At 42.6% G+C, this 26,557-nt stretch overlaps 1 protein-coding gene across 9 annotated transcripts in view; it reads left to right on the top strand.

Annotated features, from left to right (window-relative positions):
- Positions 1-26,557, top strand: part of TNIK (TRAF2 and NCK interacting kinase) — a 360,673-nt gene that overhangs the window by 161,362 nt on the left and 172,754 nt on the right. The gene's annotated exons all lie outside the window — the stretch shown is intronic.

The following is a 26,557-nucleotide window of genomic DNA, read 5'->3' as shown; positions in this document are numbered from 1 at the left end:
GTCCTCAGATACAGCTTGCTTTTATTGTCTTCAAGATGTAATTTTCCATTCTGAGAAGCCAGACCACAAGGTCGGAGTGCTGTGATGAGCATAAATAAAATTAAATCAGGACTACGATAATAACGGTGGTTATCATGGCCCGAGTATTGGCAGAGTTTCACGTGGGCTCTCCCAGGCCTGTCTGAGATGGGAGGTGGTACTGTTCTTAGATGGAAAGACTGGCCTGCAGTGGTTGAAGTGCCAAAGTCACACAGCGAGTAAGCGTCGAGCTGGGATTGGGAACCCTGTAATGCTAAGTAAATTTGGGTGCTGCTGTAATAGACAGGTCTACGTAATTGCTTAAACCTCTTTGTACATTGAGCATTTGGAAACTGAATTCCCAGCCCTAGAGCAGCACATACCCTGTCCTCCCAACACGGCTCCTGGTTCTTCAGACGCTCTGGGACAGTGGTTCTCACCCTTCCTAATGCCGCGACCCTTTAATACAGCTCCTCATGTTGTGGTGACCCCCAACCATAAAATTATTTTTGTTGCTACTTCATAACTGTAAATTTGCTTCTGTTATGAATCGCCATCAGAAATATGTTGTTTTCCAATGGTCTTAGCGACCCCTGTGAAAGGGTCATTCGACCTCCAGGGGGGTCGTGACTCACAGGTTGAGAGCCACTGCTGTAGGACCTCAGCAGGGGGCCACACGTGGTGAGTTGCACCTTCCTGTGACGTGAAACACGCCTAGGGCTGCCTCCTGCATGATTCATTTTTAAAAAAAAATTTTATTGCATGTATTGGGGCAACATTGGAATTATATAGGTTTCAGCCGTACAGTGCTACATCGTCTGTATATTGTATTGTGTGTTTACCACCCCAAGTTAAGTCTCCTTCATCACCATTTCCCCCCCTTTACCCTCCTCTACCTCTTTCCACCCCCTTTCCTCTGGCAATCACCGTACTGTTTTTCGTGTTAATGAGGTTTTTTAAATTTTCTTTGCTTAATTCCTTCACCTTTTTCACCCAGCCCCCTAACCCCCTTCCTTCTGACAGCTTTCAGTCTGTTCTATGTATCTATGAGTCTGTTTTTACATATTTTGTTTATTAGTTTATTTTATTAATTAGATTCCACATATAAGTGAAATATGGTACCCGTCTGTCTCTTTCTCTTTCTGGACCTCAGGCTGACGCTCTAACCGCTGAGCCAAATTGGCCAGGGCCTGTCTGTCTCTTTCTGGAGTATTTCACTTAGCATAATACTCTCTAGGTCCATCCATGCTGCTGCAAAAAGTAAGATTTCCTTCTTTTTAATGGCTGAGTAGTATTCCTTTGTGTAAATGTACCAAAGCTTTTTATCCTCTCATCCACTGGTGCTTGGGCTGCTTCCCCATCTTGTCTGTCGTGAATTACACTGCGATGAGCTCTCCGGCCACTGCTGTGCAGCCACTAATCAAGTCCGTCCCACCGACAAGTAGGATAAACAGCTCCTGGTGGCTACTTTTCAAGTTTTACAAAAGATGGAAATGCTCTTCAGACCTGGGGAAGTGAAAGTATCTCTCAGCAGCAGAGCTATTTTTTTCCTGATTTTTCACACCAAACTGAAAACATGCAGTCACACAGCCGGCCCTGGGGAAGTGCGGAGGACGCTGTCTGCGTGATAGAGGCTAAAGTTGTTGCCTGTTCTGAGTGAACATTCTGTTTATTTTGATCCTGGGCTCCAAACTCCAGTTTTCATCGTATCTAGGCTGCTTCAGGTGCCCTTCCAGCATCACACACAAGCCCCGACACCAGAACAGGGATGGTTCGGAATCCGTCCATCCCCACCAGTGGTAATAAATGGCTTTTCTGATGTGTCGATAGGAAGCATCAATCGAATGAACCCTCAGCTATTCACCCTCTTTGAAGTTCTATTTGACCTTGAAGCTGAGAATCAACTGGCCTCAGATGTTCGTGAGCTAGTTCCTCATGATTCTTCATGGCTAGTCCTCTGTCCTTTACGTCTGTGGCTTTCGTTTTTGACTATTGGTGAAGAATCATAAAAAAAAAAAAAAAGAGTCCCCCAAGCATTTCACTTGGTTAAGGATACGGTGTCTCCACTGGGACGCCCCGGCTATTTCCCAGCAAAATGCTCTGCCTGCCTCACCTGTACTGCACCAGCTATCAGCCTCTTTGTAGATGTTTCCTTCTCCTTATTTGAATGCTCGGCTGGTATTTCTCTAGGCCTTGGGACTTGGGAGTCATAGAGTCATGAATTTCTAACAGTGTGAGGATGTTTAGGAGTTGACTTTCATTTCTCATGCACAGTGACATAGGCAGAGGAGGCAGGGAGAATAACCCAGGAAGAACAAGAAAGTTGGAAAAATCTTGAAACAGCAGCAGTGTCCCAAACCAGCAGGGTGATGAGGTCGTGGGTGCTTTCCTTTGCGCCCACGACCTTTGGGACATTTCATGTTTTCCTTCTTTTGTGCTCTGTGGCAGAGGAGTAAAGGCCGTCTTACCCGCTGCTCAGCGTACTTTGCGGTATAATTCTGCTCTTTCCTGTGGCTCTGTAGAACCCTTTCCTTCTAGTTCCACCAGGGAAGTTAGTCCGTCCCCGGCACCCTGTACGACATGAACCCAAGGAAATGGGACGCGTTCCAAACCACAGAGGGCTTAGAAAGTACAGAGCAGAGTCGTGTCGTGTTTACAACTTTTCCGTGTCCTCAGGACATTTCCGAAACACTGGGCAGCAGCCACACCTGTGTTCTGAAAGGTACTCCGGGCTGAGTCACAACGCCTGCGGGTCCAAGTCAGCGGTGTTCCTTTGGGCCTGGGCACAAGCCATTCCTTTGGGCATGGTCAGGCAGGTCGGCTGGAATTCATCTGGTCCCCCGACTTCTCAGACTCCCTGTATTCGCTCTCTGCTGCTTTGGAAGGGGTGGTGTAGTGAATGAGTCCTCAGGCTACCTGTGAAGACTTTGTTTTTGGAAATTTGCCCCTGCAAGATGTTTTAAAATCTGTTGATGAGCAGGTGATGTCTAGGCAGTGAGTTCAAAAATAGTTGAAGCTTGTATCTAGAGTTTGCAAAACAGAGAACTTTCAAGATGATTTGCAGTTTGATTCTGAAACCGGCTTTGCTCTGGCTAAGCCCCGGAACATCGCTTCTAACCAGCTAGCATTAGTCACCTGGACAGCTTCAGAAAAATCTCCTGTTTCCTCATGGAGGATGGCGGGGAGAGAACTTGAGGAATCTTCTTGGTTGCATGAACCTAGGATTTTCCACAAACCAAAGGAGTGATTAATAGTTTCTCTACCCCTATCAGGTGTTGTTGGCCAGATGTTTCTTTCAAAAACTTCGCTCCTTTATTTTCTCAATTGAATTGGTGTCAAACAGAACACATTGCGACTGCAAACTCAGCTACATCCCAGCCGGATAAGATGTAGTTATGAACCAAAATTAGGGGATGAGGCTGAGGTGGGTGGGTACTGCAAATTCAAAGTGATTTTCAGATGCGTTAAAAAATGGCTTTCTCATTTCGAGCCTTCGGAAAAGCCATGTGATTAGTCCACATATTAAATCCCTTTTTATTTTGCTTTTCAGAACACAATTCCCAAAGCCATTACCATACTGCAAATTAGAACATATTTATCTTGCTTATTGGAAAACAGTGAAAAATCAGATCATATTTTCTGTGCTTATATTTTGCATATCACCTCTTTCTGATTATAAAATAGGATTAAAACAATGGGTCTCTGTTTTATTATCTACCCATGAACTTTATCACAAAATGATGGATTAATGCTACAAAACGAAGAGTTCCATTTAGCCCTAAGTCTTCTGTGAAGGGGTGGATGAAAATGTGTCTGTATTAGTCAGAGTTGAGAATCTTCACCCAGTAACAGAAATTTGATTAGTAATAATATTGTTGTTTGTTTTGCACCAAAAAGAGAGGCTTATGGGATTACTAATGTCAGCACAGTTGCAAAACTTCTGGGAGATGCTTTTCTAACTTAATTTATTTTGATAATGCATGCACAGAAACTAAATATACATTATAGGGAATTTGGATTTTTATGTGGAACTCTGTGTTTTATACAGGGAGGGGTGAGAAAATATTAAATCCTAAAAATCAAGTTTTTCAGTAGTCTGGGTAAAACCTGAAGTTCTGTAAATCAGTTCATCATCCCTTCGTCTTGAGGTAGCCTGACAGAAGAAGAGTGTAGGTGGTCTTTGAGGTCAGAAGAATTGGAGAATAAACTTTGAGAAAGTCAATTAATCTTTTAAAGACTTTTTTTGAGTTTCTATGCTGTAAAATGTCTTTAATAATAGCCTGCATTAAAAAGATCAGTATAAATGAGCTATGAAATGTCTTCCTTGTGTTCCAAAATGGCTAAATCTTACTATTTCTTTCTTGCTGGAATGCATCTATCCTTAAGAAAGAGGATGCTTAATATAATTGTTACTTAAGAAAAGATTTTATTTTTGAAGAAATGTAAACAGAGCTTGAGGTGGCTGATTGTCTGAGCTGTGTCCAGGTCACAAAGGGTATGAGAGCTTTCATAACTTGGCCAGTTGTGTGTTTTTATAAAGCAGTTATTTAAACCAGGGAGGGCCAGCTAGCTACATCCTTTGTTCTGTTGACTTCTGCTGAAGTACTGAGTAGAAGAGAGACATCTCTTGCCATTTTCCAATGTTCAATAACTACATTTTAACTTAATTTTGTGGGTTTTATGTTTTCAGGGGGACGTTGGCTGGATTCTTTGCTCAGAGATCCCTCTGGGTTAGGAAGGTGGGGCAGGGTCATCAGTCCCCTGTGCTCTAGGGTCAGGGTGGCCTAGTCTAAACATCTTCCTAGTTGTGACATTTCAGATCATTAAAAACAAAAAACAACTACCTTCTGATTTCTTATATTCTTGACATCAGATCTGTGAGAAAGGGGGTCAAAACGGTCCCTGGGCCCCAAGCTCAAGGTGAGGATTGGAGTGACGTGACCTCATTGCAGATTTTGGCAGCAGCTGGATTTACCAAACAAACAAAGTCTGAGGGTAGAAGAATGGAGTTAGAGTGAAGGCCCTGAAATCAGAGGCCTTCCCAGCCTCCCTTCCGAAGTCCTGGTTTAACATTCACAGATCCTTCAGTTATTTCACAAAGTTGAAGAATGGTTACCTCTGCCTGAGCATAATGATGCATTCTGTATGAAATGCTTCTCCACACCCTCACTTCATTTCTCTGTCTTACTTGGTAAACCCCCCGCTGCAGATTTTCACGTTCTTGAAGGACTGGATGATGTTACCAGCACCTACAGCTCCCCCAACCCACAACCTCCATCCTTTTTGACTTTCTTACAAAACCTGGGTCAGCTTCTTTTTCTCCTCTTAGAGAGATGAACTAACCAAACCGCTTTCTTCCATCAAAGTTACATTGTGAATGTCAGAGAACCAGTTCTGTGCAGATGGATAATGTTGCTCTAATGTAATTCACACTGGCAAGGCCACATGCTTGCTCCAGACCCTACCTGCTAAGCGAGGAGAGCAATGCAGCATGAGCACTGTCATGTTTTAATATGCAGGCTGCCTGCCTGGAATTGTCAGAAGATAAATGAAAACTTATGGCACTTTCAGGTACAATATTATATACATGATGCCAGTTCTTGCCATGGTTTTGTTTACAGCCTCTCTTCTCCCCCACCTCCAATCTTTACTATCACCAGCCTGTGTAAGTGCATGAATATGGTAACTTTCCACCCGCTATGCAGATGGCTTTGGGTTCCTACTTCTGTTCAGAGCATCTAGAGTTAAGTTCTGAGGACCAGTCAGTACCCAGCTCATACCCACTCTACGCTGTAGGTGAGCACAGGGAAGGTGTGGACACATTTTTCTTCCTAGAAACTGCTTATAGTAAAGACGTATTTATGAAAAGAAAAACTAGAAAGTAACATAAGAGTGTGTTTTTATGTGAGCTGTTAACTGAACAGAACACACACACACACACACACACACATGAGAATTTATCTGTGTAAATGAAGGTCCTTCCTTAAAGTGGAGACTTTTAAATCTTTTTTTCAAAAAATAATGCAATTGCCCTACATATCTGGGGGCTGCCTTCTCTGGGTGATGAAATGCATAAACCACAAAGTTGCTTTTGGGTCACTTTCCATTTTAGCTTTTCCAGTGGTTTTATCCAACTTGATCCCCCTCCTTCCTTACCTTTGGAAAGATATTAACCTCTTTCAAAACATCAAATATATTTTTTAAGCAATAAAGATGGGTCATAATTCTTTTTTCAATATTCAGAGGAATGTGAGGAAGGCAATTTCAAAATGATTTAAACATCAATGGCATTAGTGCCTAGAGACAAAATCCATTTTGAGTGCAAGTCTCGGTAGTTTTTTTGAATAAAATTAGACACATTATTTATATTAAGTATCAAATAGTGTGTGTAGGAAATTCGGCTTCTTGATAATTTAGGCTTCAAGTAAGCATATTCTGTGGGTCTGACTTAAAGAAAAAAAATTTCCATGGTAAGGAGCCTCTTGAAATGCCTTGGCAGCCTACTCCAGCCCCCACCCTGGGTTGCTAGCCTGCCCAGGCAGGGGAAATTATCCTGAGACAGTGACAGGATGGTTGATAACTATCATGGCTTTTCCTGCTTCTCACTTCTGGGCCCAGCTATCAGTGCACGTCATCAAAATTATTACCCAAACATGTTCAGACATCATCTCAGGCCTCCAACAGCAGGAGTGACCAGCCTCGTGCTGGAACAGACCAACGCAGCCTTGACACTCGTAAAATTATCATCTTTCAAAGGATTTGTCTCTGCTTCCTTCAGGAAGTTTTCACATCTGTGCCTTGGTCTGTGCTGTTTGTGTAAGTCTTTCCAGACTGTGTGCAGATTCCAACATGTGCTGTGGGTTAGGGCTCACCTCCAGCGGGCTGTCTGCCTACCTGTAAACTACCTGGCAGTTATGTACGTAGGAAATGTGTTTTGTAGGTTTTCCTGCTGCTGTTCAGGTGAGCTTCTGCCATTCTTTGGTCATGTAAACACTTGCAGATGCTCCGAACACATTAGGTTCGTGGTCATTTGTTATTTGGTGCCTTTGAACAATACACACTGTTTTTGACAGTGGTCTTAGACACCATTAACTGATGATGGCTGCAGCTGAGGACTATAAGAAAAAAATAAATGTCCAGCATGAGAGTCAGAAATCCCACATGTAAAGCAATAATGGAAATTTGTAGCATTTTTAAGCATCGTACATTTTCTAGACTTTCACATCTCAGCTCATTTAATTCTTACAACAGCCTTAGATATCATTACACTGGCTTTATGGATGGAGACTGAAACCCAGAGAGACCTGAGTGATTTGCCCAGGGTCACACAGCTAGAGGGTGACAGCGCCTGGTCTCTGGCCACCAGGGAATCGTGCTCCCTGCTCCCCAGCTTTTCTCTGAGTTCACTGCCTGGTCTTGAAGGAGCAGGCTGAAGGGGTTCGTAACTGTGGGCAGGAATGTCTCTAAGAACTCTAACATTCTTTTTTATTTCTACTCTTTCAAATCTACGAGGTCTGAGAACTGGAGATGAAAGAAAACACATAATTCAGATTTCCAGGAATCCCTCTCCCTGAACACATTGGGGAACCAAGGCGTGGGTTACATCTACAGTCTTTGAAGTGCTAAGCTATTCAACCCAAACCTCACTTCTGTGAAGAAGCTGTCTCATGTGCCAACACCAGGTTCCCAGGCAAAGAGGGCCAGCTGGGCACCCCAAGGTCCCTCCCATGATTCAATTGGAGGGTGCTGGTGCAACCAGCGAGCAAAGCTTCCGTCCAGACATGGATGAGCTCCCTCCGAGAAGGGAGAGACCAGTAAGGGCTGAAGTCAGTGGGGAAGTCTTCCTGAGCACGTGGCCCCTGAGCTGTAGGGCAGAGTTGTGTGCAGTTAGATGGGGAAGTAGGAAGGCAGGGCCATGGAGAGGGTATGCGGGCACAGCTAAGTGCCTGCCTTAGCTGTGTGGTCTTATGACCACGCCTCATTCTCTTTATCTGGAGAGTAGAGAGATGACAGTACCTACTGCACATGCGTGATGTGGGAATTAAATAGTAGTCCGTGTGAGGTCCTAACCTGGCAAATACATACTCAGCAAAAGCAAGCCGTTACCTACTGGTTAACGAGAAACAGAAAAACTAGGACAGGTGGAGGGTATTGGTAGGTTGGGTTGGATAGGCCCCTGCTGACAGAGAAAAACCCTGCCTGATTCAAGAGTGGGTGGAATTTATGGCTATGGAATAATTACAAGTGAGAATGTGTGAAGAATATGCTTTCCTGCAGGCTAGTCACTTTAATAGGCAGTAAAGGACAGTAATAGCTAATGTCAGAGCTAGCGAATTCGACATTTTTTCATTAGTCTTTTGTAATGAACTGTTCGAGGTTGAATTATGCTAACGTTTACCACCATAGTTCCATTTGAATATGTCTGTATGTGTAGAGCCCTAAGTAAGGGCTGCCCAGGATAGGGTTAGCAGTAACTAACTGCAGGAGGCCTCTAATTTGCCCCTTCTGCCACAGCCTCTGCATCCCCAGCCTCCTTAGCTTGCCCGGGAACTGTAATGAGAGCCTGGGTGATTCTTCATTAAGAAAATGACAGCGCCCTGTACATCGGAACAAATCGGATGTACACATTTGGGTGTGTGCCTGAACATACCTGGATTAAAAATGCGTGATGTAACATCTCCTTATCTTCCTAAATCCTAAAGCAGTCTGGTACCTGGTAGCTGGTGGTGTGATGTGCGGTGAGTAGTGGCTGACGTGCCCCCTCAGGCTGGATTTATGTTTTATGAGCTAAAATGATTCCTAACTATTTCTGTTGCTGTGTTAGATCGCTGTTTACCTTTAATGTTTTCATAATAAGAAAACACTCTGCAGAGATACATATTAACAGAATTTCATAAGCTTCTACACTAGAGGTAATAACCGGAACACTGAAAATAAAACTGCCATCTCCCTTGCATTTTAAGTCAGATTTATAGCTTTCTTTCATTTATTACTTGGCCCTAGACTGAAAGCGAAATTACCATCTTATTATTTTGTGTTCAAAGGTTGGAAGGAAAAGGTAACAGCTGAAGGGATTTTGTATGAAATGATCACAGGGTTTGGCAGCAGAGGTCTGGATTAAAACCGTGGCCTTTGTCATTAACTAGCTGTGACGTTGAATAAATCACCTAATCTTAGTTTAGTTAGTAAAAGGGGATTATATTAATACTACAGTTGTATTACTATTACCTGGAACGACACCCACTCGTTTGACTCACACCCTGGACCTCTCCTGACCCAGGTCTGTCCTTTTAAAATCTTAAAATTTAGCAGCCGCACCTCGGAGCACAGCCGGGGAGACTCTGAGTTTGTGTTCCCTCACGACCTGCACCCCTGCTCGCTGAAGTTCATAAGCCCCCCGGGTCTCCTCTGTCCGTCTCTCAGGCCCCACAAAACTTTAGTAACCTGTCTCTCCGGCTGTGGGCCCCATGATTCCCTCATGTAATCATTTTAAGCCAACATGCTCTATCTCCTTCAGCCTTTGTTCTTCTACAATACCCATCTTGCAGGCCCTTTACCTAAGATCAGTCCAGCCATTGGCTTTCTCCCCGCATTTGGACTGCACAAGGCAACTCAGGGAACAGAGCAAAGCCCAGCCCCAAGGAGACACTCAGGACCACTTAATAAGCTGCAGTTTGCACCTGCTCATGTCCTTTTCCTGTTCCCCAGAGGAATTATTCCAAAACTTCCCCTCTCTGCCCTTCCACCGCCCCTGCCTGCATCACTCTCTGCGGGTCACTTTCTGGCCTGCCTCTTGGCGACAGTGGGGCCATCGGACAGGAATCTCACAATGCCTCTGTCTCCCCACCCAGCCCACGAATGCTCACGCACATTGTCTTCTCCTGTCCTCTCTTGTGCGGGACTTTTCCTCCTTCTGTTCAAGACTCGTCCTCCTGCTGAGTGGGGGCTCCCTCCTCCTGCTGTTTCTGGAGTCTTCCATCTTGTCCCCTGGTTGCCTCTTTCCTGTCAGCACACAGACCTTTTCAACATCTCTATCGTTTCCATCTCTACAGACTGAGCCAACCTTTACTACCTCCTTGGTCCCACTTGGTCACCTCCCATTTTTTCCTCCCTCTGTACAATCTGGCGTCTCTCTCAGCCTCATAATCCCTGTGTCTAGCCCCAGGGACCTCGCCAGTGAGCCCCTTCCCATCTTGTTTTACTTGGTCTCCTGTAGCATCTGGTTCTAACCATAACTTCCTTTTCAAAAACCATCCCACCCTCCTTTCTGGAATGTTCTCCTTTAATTTCCACTGACATTACAACTTTCTCTTTCCCCACCAGCTGCTTGTTTTTTTTCTTAGTGACCTTTGTGAGCCCTTCTGTCTCCATGAGACCCGCTCGACCCCCTGAAGCTTCCCCCTCCGCTGAGCTGCCTAGTAGATGCATCGGTCCGGGTGTGCATCGGGCCCCGGAAAACCCTGTGCTCTCAAACTGCAGTCACCTCCCCCCTTCACGTTTTCTCCCGAGTCTTTTCCCAATGAATGGCACCTCTTCTCTCTCAGTTCTCCAACACCCCATGTAAAGTCCATCTAGTTCTTATTTATTCCATGGATCCATTCTCTCCTCTCTGCTTGATTCCGATTGATTTAATCGTTTACCCATCCTGGTGGAGGACGGATGAACCGCAGTCCCACAGCTGGGTGGTAGTGGGTTGGGAGGCAGCAAAGATGGAAACAGTCTGATCTTGTGACTCCCAGCGTAAACCCTTGACTGTCATACTCCTTAGCGTGACGTGGAAGCGGTTCTCCACTGGGACCCTGTCTACTTTCGGACCTGATTTTCTGCTGTTTTCCATGCACGTGTGATGTCACAGCCATGACTCTGGCCCCTCCTCCTGCATTGGCCAATTCCTTCATGCTCAGTGCCTTAAATGTCCTTCTCTGTCTTTCTCCTGATCGTGTCCTTTGGATCATTAGGACTGAATTAAAAGCTTACCTTGCTTCTGTCCCTGCCTGGCCCTGTCTGTGTTGGCTACTCTGGCTCTGATTCGGTGCAATGTTTGGGCATCTAGCCATCATAACATCAATTTCTCAAGCTGAGAATTTCTGAAAACACAAGTCTAGAGAGAGAGAAACTACTGCTAGAAAGACTAAGGTTACAAGTGAACTCCTGAAGCCTTATGAAATGTTTTTATTTATTAAAATGAAGCAATAGAGAAAATTCAGTAAGTGAAATGAACATCAACGCTACATATCTTAAATAATTTAAGTAGTGGTTAAGGTGCTACATATTATAAATAATGGATATTTTGGACAAGTCATGGAACTTCTTTGTGCCTTAGTTTCCTTGTCTGTAAAGTGAGGATAATAAGAACACCTACCTTATAGTTCGTTGTGATGAATTCATATATGTAAAGTGTTTAAAACAGTGTCTGAGATAGTAAGCACTAAGTGGGTCTTAGCTATTGATAGTAAGTGTCACTTACTAGCTATGGTTGCTATACAGTTTATTATTTCCAACCCCTCTGCTTTTACTGAGGTGATTAGAGTCTATCTTGGTTTGAAGTACGAATATGAGGACACATTTTCTTTCCCTGATTCTCTACCCAAGTGTTTAGCGGGGGGTCTAATTTATTACTCGTACTTGTTGAGTCATCTTAGTTTCTACCATTGTCTCAAAGATGTACCTTTTCATTTGACTTGGGAAGACTTTGGGAGTGATGTTTATCTAGACTAGTTCAGCTCAGGGCAGCCTAGTACATATTTATCAACTCCATTCCCCAGAGCGCAGGGTTAGCTGCGTCCCTAATGTTGAGAATATGGCAGAACAGGGGAATAGTCTGCCTGGCTTCACTGACCCCTTCTGGAACACCCTCCCTCCCCTCCCCTGCCTCCCCCTCTCCTATTCGCACCGTCTTTGCCTGCTGCCTGAAGCTCCACAGTGCGGCCTTTCTTGCCTCTGCTTCCTGTTTTGAAGGCTGCCCTACCCGGACTCTGACTGGTTCCCCTTCGTCTTCCCACCTCCAGTTCTGTTTCTTACTCTTTCCAACAGGACTTGATGGATGTCCATTTACTTACATTTAAAAATTCACAATATTAAAAATGTTATTTTGAAGGAAAGCCATGACTGTAAGTTTCAGGAGAGCAAAAAATAGCATTTTATTCATATTTGTGTTGAGGAGCATTCAAAGGAAAATAATCAGAAGCAAATAAATGTATAAATTGTAAAAACCACTACATATATTTTTTGAATTTCATCTCATCTTTCCCTCTTCCATAATGGAGTGTTATAACACCTTCATCATACCAAAATTATGAGGATCTACTTTTATTTTTGTAAAATTATCTTAAAAAGATGTCTCAACCTTCCTAGGTAACTCTGACCCGTTAATTTCTGTCATAAATCTATAAGAAAATTATAAATTTTAATTAATGGCTTTACTATAATATTTCTTTTACTTTTAATATGAAAAGGTGATCAACTATTTTAGCAACATTCATGTATTTAATGTCTGTCATGCCCCACCCAGCCTGTTCCTTAGGCTATGATATTTTAAATGTATTGACACCTTTCTTCAATAGTTTTTATTTACCAAATCACCCTCACAGGATCTGATAACTTCTCTAACTTGAATTTATGTTGTGGAGTTTGCGTTAATTACATCTTGGCCTCAGTGCAGCATTGAAGAGTATGGTCTTTGTTTAAGGATCCAATTCCCTGCACATCTGGCTCCTTTACACACAATGGAAATGGGAGTTCAGCAGATTGGAACTACTGTGCACTTTTATTCCAACTTCCTCTACCAATCACTGATTTAAGACTGTGTTTCTTAAGAGTATCTGAGAATATTGACAATCCAGAAGGAAATTTTTCATAAATAATTATTGGTGTATTTAAATGCAAAACAGTTAGGAAGCTTATACAAATTTTTCTAAGTAGCTTCCTTTCTCCTTATTCATAATCTCATAATTTCTGGTCTCTTGTTGAAATCTAGGCAAGCTTCTGTGATATAGAGAGAGAACCAGTAAGTTGTCGTTATCTTATTGCCATTGAATTAATTTTTCTAGTAAGTGAAGTACATCAAATATAGGTTTGTCGATTAATTAAATACAATCATAAAATTCATTTCCATATGACCTTTGTAGCACAGAGGCCAGTAGATTGAATTTCAAGTTGAAAAACATGGTATTTTTCTTGATAGTGTATTCACCTACAGCTATAGTAGAAATAGTATCGTGACCAAAGTAGAGAGTGATTTCGTATTGGCAAATATAAATTGGAATTCAGGAAGTCCCTTTTTGCAATTATTTGTTGAACTCTGAATAACATTGTTTTGTTTTGTTTTTCCAGGATAAGTGCGTATATTTGAGAATATATTAAAATGTTGATTATTTGAGTAAAAGAGTATCTTTGTTGAGAATAGTATATTGCTAAGCACAAAGTTAAAATTGTATCATGGCTACAAAATAAAATGGCCTCTCTAGAGTCTCAATCCTCTTCAACTTTTTTCTTCAGTAGGGTTGTTCTTGAAGGACTTGCAAAGTAAAACTAGGGAATGTTGTGCATCTCATAAAAATGGTCCTCTCTCAATGAAATAATGTAGATATCATTCTTAGTACTTTTCTTTAAGGTAACTATAGTGTTTCATAAGAACAACATACATTAGAGATTTTCTTTTTTAATGTGACTACCCCATAAGATGCCATGACTTGATGTTGGTCATGGTTAATTTTGAGGAAGTCTCTGAAAATAGAACAAACAGGGGAAAATAACTTATATTTTGGAAACCTTCCTTTAAGAGCACAATTTATCAAAACAAAATTAAATTAGTAAGAGGAATTTTAATGATCTTAATAATTATTTTGTTATAATTCAGAACCCCCAGAGATGAAAATAGTGCTCCACATATGACAGATGCTTAGTCGGTAGTCTGTGAATTTACATTTTAATCAACAGTGCTGCCATGTTGTTCAACTCAGGAAACATCATTTACATAGAAAAGAATAGGAGCGGTGTTTGTTGGAGTTGTGTAAGTATGTGGCTTGTGACTAGGATAAGAAGGGCTTTATAACTTACAATTATTGTGCTCATTTTATATGAAGTATAGATTATCTTCATAAGACCTCTCTTTGTAAACACTTGACCGTATTCTAACTTGCACTGAAATCCATTTTAATTAATAGTAATAATGCCTTTTCAGAAAGCTTTCACTGGACTGTCATTTTGCTTAAGAGTAAAAGATCATACTGACTGTATTTGTGGTATACTGTGAGCCTCTGAACAGAAATGGTCATGGTTAGACAACTCTATTGGAAGTCACCATGAGCAACACAAATGAAATGTTGACTCAATGAGGTGAGTCATAAGAACTCACTCTCCCTGGTTGCTCCTGTTTGTATTTTTTCCTATAAGAGAAAACAGGCATAAAAGTATTTTTGTTTTGCTTATTTATAAAATATATAAAAAGTTAAAGAGATTTGCCTAAAGCCTTACTAAAAAATTGAAAACATTTCAAATTCTAAATAGAATATATTTTACTCCTTCAACTTCCCTGCATTTACTATCTTCCAAAGATTTTTTTCATGGTTCAGAATTTATTTTCTGAAATGTATTCTTTGCAAAAGAATTTTAAAAGTTTTAAAAATGTAAAATCAGAAATATGTTTTTAAAATATAAGCTGAGCTTTTAAAGCATAATATGTACAATTTTTATGTATTTTCAAGAGTCATATATAAACTATTGAATGTCTATCGATGATTAATAAATTATTACTATTACTATTACACATTCTATTACTGGCATTAAATTACAATAATTTAATGTTTTATTAAATCTAAGACAGGTTTTTCTGGTTAGGAGTTCCTGAGATATCATAAGGTACATTTAAATAATGAAAAACTCTCAGTTATTTGCTTAAATGATCACCATCTTGATTTTCCTACCATCCCTTTTAAAAACAGACGCCACCAATGAAATAAGTCATTAATATTTCAAAGGCAAGATTGCTGAGCTAAATGCCAAAGAAATGCAATTGGCACTGATATTCTGGATAGTAGGCAAATACCTAGTGCCCAAAGTAATACAAATCAGGTCCTGGCAACGAGGTTTAAATTAGACTTGACATTGAGTCTTTGGTTATGTGCCAATATCTACTCCACAGCTGAAAATGAGGAAGAATATGAAGGAAAGGCAATTCTTCATTCTTCTGTGCAGGTGACCTTAGCTGATTGAGGTCGGAAAGGTTTGGGTAAAGATGCTAGCTCCATCTTTCCACATTTGTGTCAAGGAAAGGTTATCAGATGTTCTCTTTGGTTCAAAAAGCACAGTCTCATCTTTAATTGCTACCTATAAGGTTGATCTGTTGGCTGTTGTTAGCAGCAGTTTTTCAATGCTCTGTGTTATATAACTTGCCAGTCCATGTGGCTATTATCTAAATAAAACATGAGTCTAATCACTAGCCATACACCTGAAACTAATATAAAATGATATTGAATATCAACTGTAAAAAAAAAATAATGGCATAGAAAACAATTATATATAGTTATACAAAAAAAATCTTCCTAGCTAAAATATACTCTGATTGTAAGGCATTTAAATTTATAGCTCTGTTCTTTACCCTTTAAGCTTTAGGAGAATTTTTTTTAAAAGAATTAAAACAAGGGAAATGATGTATTCTTGCTTGGTTTACTTATATGCAAGGCCATTCTGAAAGAACAATGTGACCTGCAAAAATACTTGCTTCTCCAAGGCCCAGTTTCCTCATTTAATGAGAGTACTCATTGTATCAGAGTTGTTATACCTTCAAATACGAGATGCTGTGATTTTTACAGAAGAGACAGAGGGACTTGAAAAAGTGTTCCCACAAAGCAGCTGGGAACACGTTCTCGCAGCACACGCTGGTGGGTGTGCACCGCTCTGCTCCTGCGGAGAGAGGGCTGAACAAAACGAGGGAAGTGCCTGCCCTCGGACGCCTCCATTCTGGAGCGAGAGTTCAGCACACACCATCAGTCAACCAGTCCCGGAACGTATAAGACGGTATGGTTAAGCAGGGGAGGAGAATAGTGAGAGTTAGTGCAGAGTGAAATTTTCAAGCGGAAAGGACACCTGGAGAAGTGACTTTTGAGTCAAGATCTGAAGGAAGCGAGTGAACAAGCGGAGCAGAGGCAAGAGAAGCAGCGTAAATGCACGTCGGAGGAAAAGGAGAAAGGCGCAGTGCCCGGAGTGTGGTGAATAATGAGAGGTAGGGTAGCATGCGATGTGGTCAGAAATCAAACCTCATAGTAACGCTAAAATCACTGCAATATCGTCATCATTTAACCAGCCACTGTACCAAGGAGATTATAATGACACAGACACAGACACAGACACAGACACAGACACACACACAGACACAGACACAGACATAGATATAGACATAGACACAGACATAGATGCAGATGTAGACATGAACACAGATACAGACAGACAGATATGTATATAGACATACATGGACACATAGATAGATGATAGATGATAGATAGATGGATAGATAGATAGATAGATAGACAGACAAATTGATGGATAGATAGATATAGAGATAGTTGTAAGTGTCTATATATTTATAAATTTAATCCTTATTATTTTATAGCCGTGTTACAGATAAGGATACTATAGACCAAAAGTAACTCTAGACCCAGGGAGTCACATGACAGCATCTCACACCTCCCCCAAGGCCTGTTTTGAACTTCCATACTCCCCTATAGGGCCTGACAAGCCCAGCTGAGATGGGTGACTCTCCCAGGCTAGGGCAAACCCCTGCTTGAGAACAGAAGATTGTCAGAAAGGTCGGCAAGGTGCTCTCCTTGCCCTTCTCACAATCCCTCATCAATCAGTCCAAGCTGGGAGCAAAGAATTTCACTGGAGTCAGGGAAACATCTCCCTCCTTGAGAATAAGCTACCTGACAGGTTACAGTCAAATTGCAGCTAAATTTAGTTGCAAATCAATGCATTTGCTAACTAGTCAGCTACCCACCTGGTGGTCTAGCCTGCCCAGAGCTCAGGGTATGTCATATTTACTTAAAAGAGCTCTCATGTTTTTCTCAGGGTGTCATCATATTTCTCCCACTTCCCCTCCCCCAAGATTTCAGACAAAAGTGTTCTCCGCATTATTGTTGGCAGAGAGGGAGGAGGGTATCGGTTTATGAGAGGCACCGGAGTGAGTACTCACTCCCAGCCACCAGCTTCCCAGCGACGGATGTGTTGCTGACAAATTGCCCTGGTCCATGCTGGCTACCACTTGGAAGGATTATGAATATGTAAGAGCTGTCCTGCATTTACAAAATGGCTTTCAGTTTTCAAATGTCCTTTTTGTCCTCTTGCCCTCCTACCCAAAGAAGGATCTGCAGGCCTTCTCTTGGAAAGCATGATTGCTGCTGTGGTCTGTGCTGACACAGGACTTCTGTTGGGGCGAGAGATGCTCAGCCTCTGTGGAGATCTGGGCCTCCCGCTACTGCAGGTGGAGCCATTACTGGGCCATCATCTATGCACGTGCTATAGCTGCCTATCTACACACACTCCCTCATACGCCGTGGAGAATCCATCCCTGGGTGCTATGTTTGACCACCTTCAAGAAACTTGAGTTCTTTAATCCTCAAGGACCTAAAAGGCAATGGATGGTTCTCACTAATATAATGTTGCTCATCTTATTTTTTTCAAAAGAAAAGCAAAGAAAAGAATTGCATTCCGCTTTCCTTAATTCTTGGAAACAGATCATGTATAATAACAGGAAGATTCCTATATCCCTTCATTTGAAGAACTTATGTGGATAAAGAAAAACACCTCTATTCTTGTGTAATTGACCTTTGTGTTTTAAGTGTCAAGTTTTATCATGATTTATATTTTAATCAAAATAATGTATTTGTGACTTGAGCTGCCACGAGTTAAAAACTACATAACCTCTGACAAGAGGGAAAGAATACACTCACGCACTATGAAGAGCAGTGAAGATCTGAAAATGGTTGAGCGATGAAAATAAGGTATATCTTTCCAAAAGTAATGCAATTAGCAAAAATGATAGCTTGTGTTGAATATCATAAATCAAATTCTATTTAACCCCAATACTAACTCTTGAGTTGTTGTTTTTAAATGAGAGACAATGAATATCTTGGAAATGACCTTTACACTTACAAAAGCCAGATGGACAGTGGTCTCATGGGCTATGGTTCTGCCTGTGTTCTAAAAGGCCATGGGTGTTGGAATTTGAGAAATATGCTCCCCTCCCCCCATTTGTAAATGCCTCTAAGCAAAGAAAGTACAACAATCACCTCCATCTCCCTCACACCCCTCCTGGGAAATCCCTAAGGGCCAGACCTTATCTTTTGATCTGTGTAACCTGAGTGCCTGTGAGCAATATGACATTTCATAGAATCCAACATTCAAGGAGCACCTAATAAATGTCAAATTCTTTTAAGGCAAGATTTGTCAATCTTGGCCCCATTGACATTTTGGGTCCAATAATTTCTTGTTGGGGGAGGGGAGTGTCCTGTGCACTGTAGAAGGTTCAGTAATGTCTCTGGCCTCTACCCACTAGGCATCAGTAGCAGCAGTTGTGACATTCAACAAATGTCTCTGAAATCCCCAAATATCTCCTGGAGGCAGGGCCAAAATTTCCCTTTTAAGGGTGTGAACTAGATAGTTGAACTACATTTTTATGGATAAAATATATACAATTATTTAAAATTTCATCTCCCTAAATCTATATCTATATCTGTATCTATATCTCAAGGACCTAAAATGTATCTATAGCTACATCTACATTTAATCTATAGCTGTATATCTACACACACACACACACACACACACACACACACACACACATTCTTACAGAGTTCTGACCGAGGAGGCATTTGGTCGGAGTGCTCATTGTAGCCTTCTTTCCATGGGAATCATTATGACGCCAGTAAATTGTTCACTAAATTTCATGTGTCCTCTCTGTTCCTGCACAGATACAACTAAAGCCTATTGAAATTGATTTTTGTGTCAGTAACAGAGCAGGGATTCAGCGAGAACATGAAAGCTCCCCTTTCATTACCAGTCTTTCCCCCCTTATTGCTTTGGATTTGGTGGGCCCTAATTATAATCCAGTGCTTCTCCTGCTGACATTTCTTTTGTTTTAATTAAAACTTCTGGAGGTTTGAGAACACTGTGGGAGAGGGTTTTATTCATCAACAGCCCTGATAAAGAGTCAGATGGGTCCCTATTTGTGTTCCTGCCACCCCAAGAATGATAGCTGGGAACACTGCGCCTTTCCCTTTGTTTCCCTCACGACGCCGGTGCGGCCCTTCCTCTTCCCGCACAGCCCTGAGCGTCGAGACCTGCTCTTGCCACTGCCACAGACGTTCTGTTATTAAGTGACTTGGACAGCAGTGTGGGTGGACTGGCTTCCTATTGAAGCCATAAATTAGGTGACATAAAATGCAGCACTGTCTTTTCATTATTGTTATTTATCTCTGCCTGCCTCCCATGATGCCTATGGTGCCTCCTGGTGCAAAGCCAGCCCCGCCCACTCCCTGCCACGTGGTTGTAAATCTCTGGACCACAGGGGCCAGTGTCAGGCTGTAACTGACAGACCTATGCAAGGCCTGGAGAGAAGACATAATAATATATCTTTTCCATCTGCGGCTGGGAGGTGGGATGGCGCGAGCTAAGGGCCTGCCAGAGGTCCTGAGGGGAACAGAGTTGCCTCATAAAGTAGGCCTCAGAGAGGGAGCGATTGATTTGAAGTCTAGGAAAACGAGCTGCCCTTTCCCAAGAACATTTGGCTCTGTCCTGCCCCGGGTTAGTCTTCTCTCAGAAAGGGGGGAGACAGAACGGAGGAGCGAGAGCAGGGCAGCATCTGGGCCTTGCTTTTCTCTTGTCATCTTTCTCTCCCTGAACTTTTCCTCAGATAAACTGGGTTATAAAACGCAGAATACTAATGTCTGCTCCAGTCTCCAGGGCCCACTCCCATGGGCCAGTGTGTTAGTTAGCACTTGGAAAACAAACTAAAAACAAAGCCTTCTTGAGCAGAACACTCACATCAGCCCACGTGGCTTCTTCCTCCAGTTAGGAAACCGGGAGCCATTCCCACAGTCTCTTTATTCTTAAGAGAAAAGCTTTCTGCTGCTTTTAAGTAGGTATTTCCCCAAAGTCTGTCGAGCTTCTCCCAGGTGAGGCCGTGATGGGACCGCTGGAGTCTCCTGTCTGCTGCGACGGGAGGCAGCTCACAAGGCCCACTAGACCTCCGGCTTCGCGCCTCCCAGCGGGATTCAGCCCTGCTCTCTGCCAGGTGCTGGTCCAGGCAGCGTCAGAGGGCTACAGGCACAAACCCGACGCCCTGCCTCGGGGCAGCTTGGGTTCTAGCGCACGGAAGCCACGTGCCTGGTGGACTGAAGTCCAAAGGCACCAAGAACTAAGGGAACTCAGAGAAGAGAAGTTAGTGCCAGTACAGTTCACATAGGTTAACTGTACGCTGCTAAGAGCATACATTGTTGCATCTAACCTTTTACGGACTGCATTCAAGACATCTTTGTATCTTCAGGAGGTTACTGACTTCTAGCCCTGTATTCTACAACACTTGTGCCTAGAATGCTAAAACCTGGTCCTGCCACCCCAGTGAAAAACAAAAACAACCACTGAGAAGCAGCACAGAGATTCCACTTTTACTTTTTAAAAATTAACAACATTTGCCTGGCTGGTGTGGCTCAGCTGGTTGAGTGTCGTCTGTGTACCAGGAGGTCGCTGGTTCAATAAGGTCAGGGCACATGCCCAGATTGCAGGCTTGATTCCCAGTAGGGGGCGTTCCTCTCTCTGAAATCAACTAAAAGCATATTTTATAAAAATTAAGAACATTTAATTAATGGACATTTTGATGCCAAAAGAACCTAAGAAGCCTGCCTCAATTGAATACCTCTGGCTCTCTGAAAATTTTCGCCACACGTAGTGACTTTTTCTCCTTTCACTGAAGTTGGGTATAAACTTTATTCTGGACTAGTGTTGAGGACCAGGGCTTTTAAACGCCATCGAAACCCCCATGTGCCACCTCGATTCAGGATAGGGAGGCTGTTGTGCCAGCTGGGGAGAAGTGGTATATTGGGGGCACCTGAGGAGCTGGCTGGATGTACATACGCCACCCCATCCTGTGATTCCCAACATCTAGGGGGTTTGGTCCTTCCAGAATTTGAGGTACTAAAGCCATGAATGATTGTGGTTATCCTGAGGCATAGATTAAACAAGCAGTCGTAAGACTGGTTTTGTGCTCATGTTAGGGGTTGAGAGAGAAGGATACTGGTAAATCTGTCCTTGGATTAAGGCCATCGCTAAGAGACTGATTCTGCTACTTTTTTGAGCTCTCGTCACCCCACAGCCTGTCTGCCTTGTCGCTGCTGTCGCTTCATCTGTGTGTGCCTTTCTAGGGTACAGGCATCAGGCTCCCTGCCATGGAATCTGCATACATTAACTATTGTCTGCTAAAAATTGTGACTATTTGATTTTTTTCCCCTGTAATCATCCATTTTGATTTATAAACTGAGCCAAACTGGCAGCCACGAAGATGGAGGAATCCTAGTTTCTAACAAAGGAAAAACGAGGCGCAGACTTCTCTTCCCCGCCCTGTGTCTATGAGCAAGCCTCAGTTCTCAGTTGGGCCGGCTCTGAACAATCTTGAAAACAGTCCATATTCTGCTCTCAAAGGTGCCGAGCAGAGGAACTCACAGTGAGTGGTGTTGCAATGGAGAGCTGTTGCTTGGGAACTGTCCTGGACCAGCTCCTGACTTCATCTCTGCCACCGTTCCAGAGCAGTGATGGCTGGGTCACAGTCCGCCTACATGGAGAGCAGGAATTTTTTAAGCTACTGATGAATGGCACATGCAGGCAAAGGAAACAGTCCTCATTTAACCTGGGGAAATCCTAGGAATAGACACTGTGCCAAATATATTCTGTGAACATCCATGTTCTTTGATTATAAGGATGTTTGGAATCTTTTCATAAAGTCATCTGGTCTACCTCTTCGCCTCAAGATAAGTTGTGTCAAAGAAAGGTAGCCTTGCTGAAGATGTCCAAAGAGGTGTCTTAACTGTGCTTTAATCTTAACTGTGAGTAGAAAACCAGAGTTCACCTCCATCACCATTAGAGTTCAGAGGGAAAGCTAAAACCAATTTCTAGTTCCTCTGTGATCTGCGGAGAGGTAAATTAAACTCTCTATGGAATTTAAAGGACCTTCATCCACTAAGTTCATCTTCCAACTTATTTTGGGTGAAATAATTTTAATTCCTGCCCACTACCCCACCCCCTCTGCTGCTATACATTTTGTGGCCTAATAGAAATGTGGGCACGGGTAGGGGGGTGGGAGAAAGTGATGTGGACATATGGATGGAATTGACAAAGAACCTGAATACAACCCTCAAATCTCATTACTTCATTCAATCTGTTATCTAGCACGTTTATTGAGTCTCTGCTGTGTCAAGTAGTGTGGGAAGCGTGGGGTAAATATATATCTGATTTATTTCTAAATCTTGTTGATTTGACTCTTATTTACTACTCACCTTCTTTGTAACTTCTACCTAGTCCAAGTCACCATCGTGTCTCAAATGTATTACTAAGTAGCATTATAATTATACTTAGTAAAACATTTAGCATCTTTTCTGGTTTCCACTCACTATTCTGTGCCTTGCCCATGAGGGCAATCTTTCCTAAATGCAAACTTGACCACTCTACACCCTTGCTTCAAACCTTTCCGTGGCTGCCCATTGGCCTTAGAATAAAGACAGACCTTCTTAGAGTAGCTGTGAAGTCCCCTAAGATATACTAGACATTCAGCCATACTGGCCGGCTCTCAGTTACTCAGATGCTCTAATAACTACACAACAGGACCTTTGAACATGCTGTTCTTTTTATCTGGAATATGCTTCCCAATGCTTGACCTCGTTTATTCTATTCATCTTTTAGGTCAGAGCTTTTCTTAAAACTTTTACCCCAGATCCACTAAGAAATATATTATTTTACATTAATATCAAGAACACACATACTAATAAGATAGGTAGATAGGTAAGTAGATAGAATCTTTGACCGAGTTCCTGAGGAAACAAATTTGAGGACAGGTATTTGCTTGTAGGTGTCTTTTGGGGAGTGTTCTCAGTAATAACACCTGTGAGAGAGTGAAGACAGATTTGGGCAGCCGAAGGATTTGAATGCGATTACAAAGCCCCAGGCAAACCCCAAAAGGGAGCTCTAGAGCTGCTGTAGCCCTTCAACATTATTCCACATTGATGTAAGGGATGCAAGCTTTTATATCCCTACACCAACCAGTCACTGAATGCTTGCTGCTTCCAGGTACAGGGCATTACTTTAGGCAGGGAGCATGCCCTTGGGTCCAGCTGCTGTGTTTGGCTAAGGCAAATTCCTATAGAGGGACTCAGAGAACCTCATTCCTGAAGGAGGGATCAAGGGGGCACACCACAGTGGACACTACCGCCAGCCTGTTGTGTTGCGTGGGTCCACTTGCTTACGTTCTGGAAACATCTCCTCTAGGATTCTGGCTGATCTCTTTTCCTAGGCAAAGTTATAAGCCCTCGCCATTACATAATGTCTAAGGGGTGCAACTGGTGCTAATCATCTCTCTCTTCTGCCACCCATGTTACTCCCCGTCTTGGTTAGCATCTTTGCTGTTCTGGGCAGAAGATGTGTTGGAATAACCGAGACCTTCATTCCTGAGAAGTCTGAGCTCAATGTGACTTTCTCAGGCTTGACTGCTGCTGTTGTTTATTTAACAACAACAACAAAATTACCTACATATAAAAAGACTCATATCTTCTGCAGCCACAGAGTAGAAAAAGCTGAGGTTCAGATTCAGGAATTAACAGTCAGTTTAGAAGAAAAGTATAACCCTCAACTCCAGCATGACTGGGAAGGAATGAGACTCTGAAACTTGGAATGCAGACATCCAAGTTTTAAGCACTTAAAAGTTTAAAACCCGTGTCCCTCTGAACACTCTGAGCCTACAGAAGTGATGTTCCCATCTTGACCGAAGACAGTCCACAAACCTCAGAATTTAACCTCATCTCCCTTGTGATTTTCACACATTGCCTTCAGTTGATGATTAATCACCCTTAGCTTTTCATTGTCTTGTTCCAGTACATCAGTAGCTCTTGGCAAAGGCCTTCTGATTCTTTTTTTTTTTTTAACTATTATTTCCACTGGACCTCTTAAAAGTCTGAAATTGGGCTCGTCAATGTATTCCCTGGCACCTGTGTCCTACTCCTGTTCCCCACTAGTGAACATTGGACAGTGACACTGCCACATATGCCAGGGGCAATCAGTAAGCCACCTGCCACCAGTGATAAGTCATTCCTGGAACCAACTGTGTAAGGTAGGTTTCCCCTGAAAACACATCCTGATTTGGAGACTTATATACAGGAATTTTACTGGGGAGTGTTCTTAGGATCTATACCTGTGAAGAAAGTAGAATTGTGCAGAGGAAAGAGTATAAATACAGTGTGGCTTCAACAAAGACCTCAGCCATCCCTCTGCCGGGGCTGAGACGGCCCTTCAGAATTGTCCCATTTTAAGACAAGAGGGCTGGACCTTTATATTCCTGTCGTTGGATGCTGTTGTCTTTAGGAGGGAGCATGACCCTGGGCAGTGCTCTTTTGCCTGAGGGCAGTTACCAGGAAGGGCCTTGGCCTATGGATGTAGGGTACTTCAGTATTAAATCTGGGTGGTGTACTACAGCATCAGTTATAGATGGGCGGATGGATGGATGGATGGATGGATGGATGGATAGACCGACAGATGTAACTACTGTAACACTCAATCCATGAAGCAACAACTGCCACTGCTCATGTTCATATTGTGATTTTTTTTTTCCTATTTGAGTTTATTTTCACGTTTCTTGTAATGCACATTTTGAAAATCACAGTGTTGGAAATGATCGGCGATGTTAGTGTAGAATGCCGTGGAAACACACAGGTAGGCCCATCACCTGCAATTAGGAAATTGAAGAAATCCTCCCCAGTAAAGGTCGGATCTACTCTAAGCTGAGCATGAAGAGCATAAACACTCTACCTGCATGTGAGTCCTTGGACAGGGGAAGGAGCCGGTGGGTGGAGTGTCTGCATTTCCCACAACCCCAGCTCTTGTGCACTGCTGGAAACAGATGTATTTCAGTGACCTAGAAATGGAAGTACTCTTTCTTCTAGGCTAGCCTCAGGCTAGCAGCTCTAAAGCCGTCTTGCTGGCCCTTAGAAAAGAAATAACAGCAATAACAAAGCAGAGACTTACGGGGCTATTTCAGACAAAACCATTGTTTTTCTCTTGCATTCATTTAAGGGTGGAGGTAAAGGGGCGAAGTACCGTAACCTGATTGAGATTCTGCCTTGATGCTGAATTATTCTGTACAGAACAACGCAGTTCCTGACCTCAGAAATGAGGTAGAAGAAAAAGGAAGAAGGGGGCAGAGGACGGGGCTGGACTGCACACACCAGCTCTGAGTGACCCCACAACCTCTGCTCTCCCCAATGTGATATGCTTTCTCCCTCTTTTTGTGGATGGGCTTTTTATTCTTGGGGATATGACTGCCATGAGGCTTTGGGTCCTACTGGAAATTTCAGTTTTGTTTCTCTAGATTTAGTCTGTTATTTTTGTTGTTGTTGATTATTTCAGTAGAAGAAAATATTACTTTGTTCTTTTATGAAGAAATGACTCAGCAACTGCAATCTGACGTGATGCTTTTGTGGGGGGAAAAAACACTTAACTCTTTGTCACCCTTAAGTCTTTTTTCGCCCCCAGAATTTAATTTTTAGTCTTTGGTGGAGTATGTATTTGAGATGCAAACTAAGAAGGAGTCGAGGTTTATATTTTTCATTTCTCTCATGAGTGGAAGTAACTTAAAATTTGGAGTAATATTAAATTTCCACCTCACAATCCTCCTATAATAAGAACATCCTCCTTAGTTGCCTTGCCCTCCAATTTAAAAAATTACCAGAATCCTCTGTGAAATAGAGATGAATGTTGCGATGTTTAACTCAAGTTAAGTAAAATATGAAAAGAAAGTTTGCTTGAAAATTAGTTTTGCATTTTAGTGATAAGAATTTCTAATGCAGGCTCTGGATGGCAGTGGGACAGAGGAGAGAGTGTCCTGGGTTTGCGTCCTCATTGGTTCTGAGATTTAGCCTCACCTCTGAAAGAAGGGTGCTGGGTTAAGTGCCCGAGGGGCTCTCCCCGTGCATTTTATTTGTGATTTTATGAAGTTACTTCTCTAAACACTGTCTTCGCAATGACGGTGCCTCAGGCTTCCAGTGATCTTTAGGTCAGCTAACTCCTGGCCAGTCCCTTAAAGTCTGCCTCAGTCTGGATCCTAATTAGGTTTGACATTCTCCAGTGATGTAAAAGGCACCTCAAGCTGGGCAGCCTCCTCTGTGGCCCTCCGCCGTCAAAGGCCCACAGCTCAGCAGCCTTCCTGTTGCCCAGCACTGGGGATGCCTTTGCCTGCGACCGAGCTGAGGCTGCTAATTGTTCCATCTCCAGGATCTCTTTAAGCTGAAGC

The sequence above is a fragment of the Molossus molossus genome, unplaced genomic scaffold (assembly GCF_014108415.1).
Source record: "Molossus molossus isolate mMolMol1 unplaced genomic scaffold, mMolMol1.p scaffold_m16_p_5, whole genome shotgun sequence".
NCBI lineage: Eukaryota > Metazoa > Chordata > Mammalia > Chiroptera > Molossidae > Molossus > Molossus molossus.
Note: the sequence above shows the minus strand (reverse complement) of the source record. Positions and strands in the feature narration are given on the sequence as shown.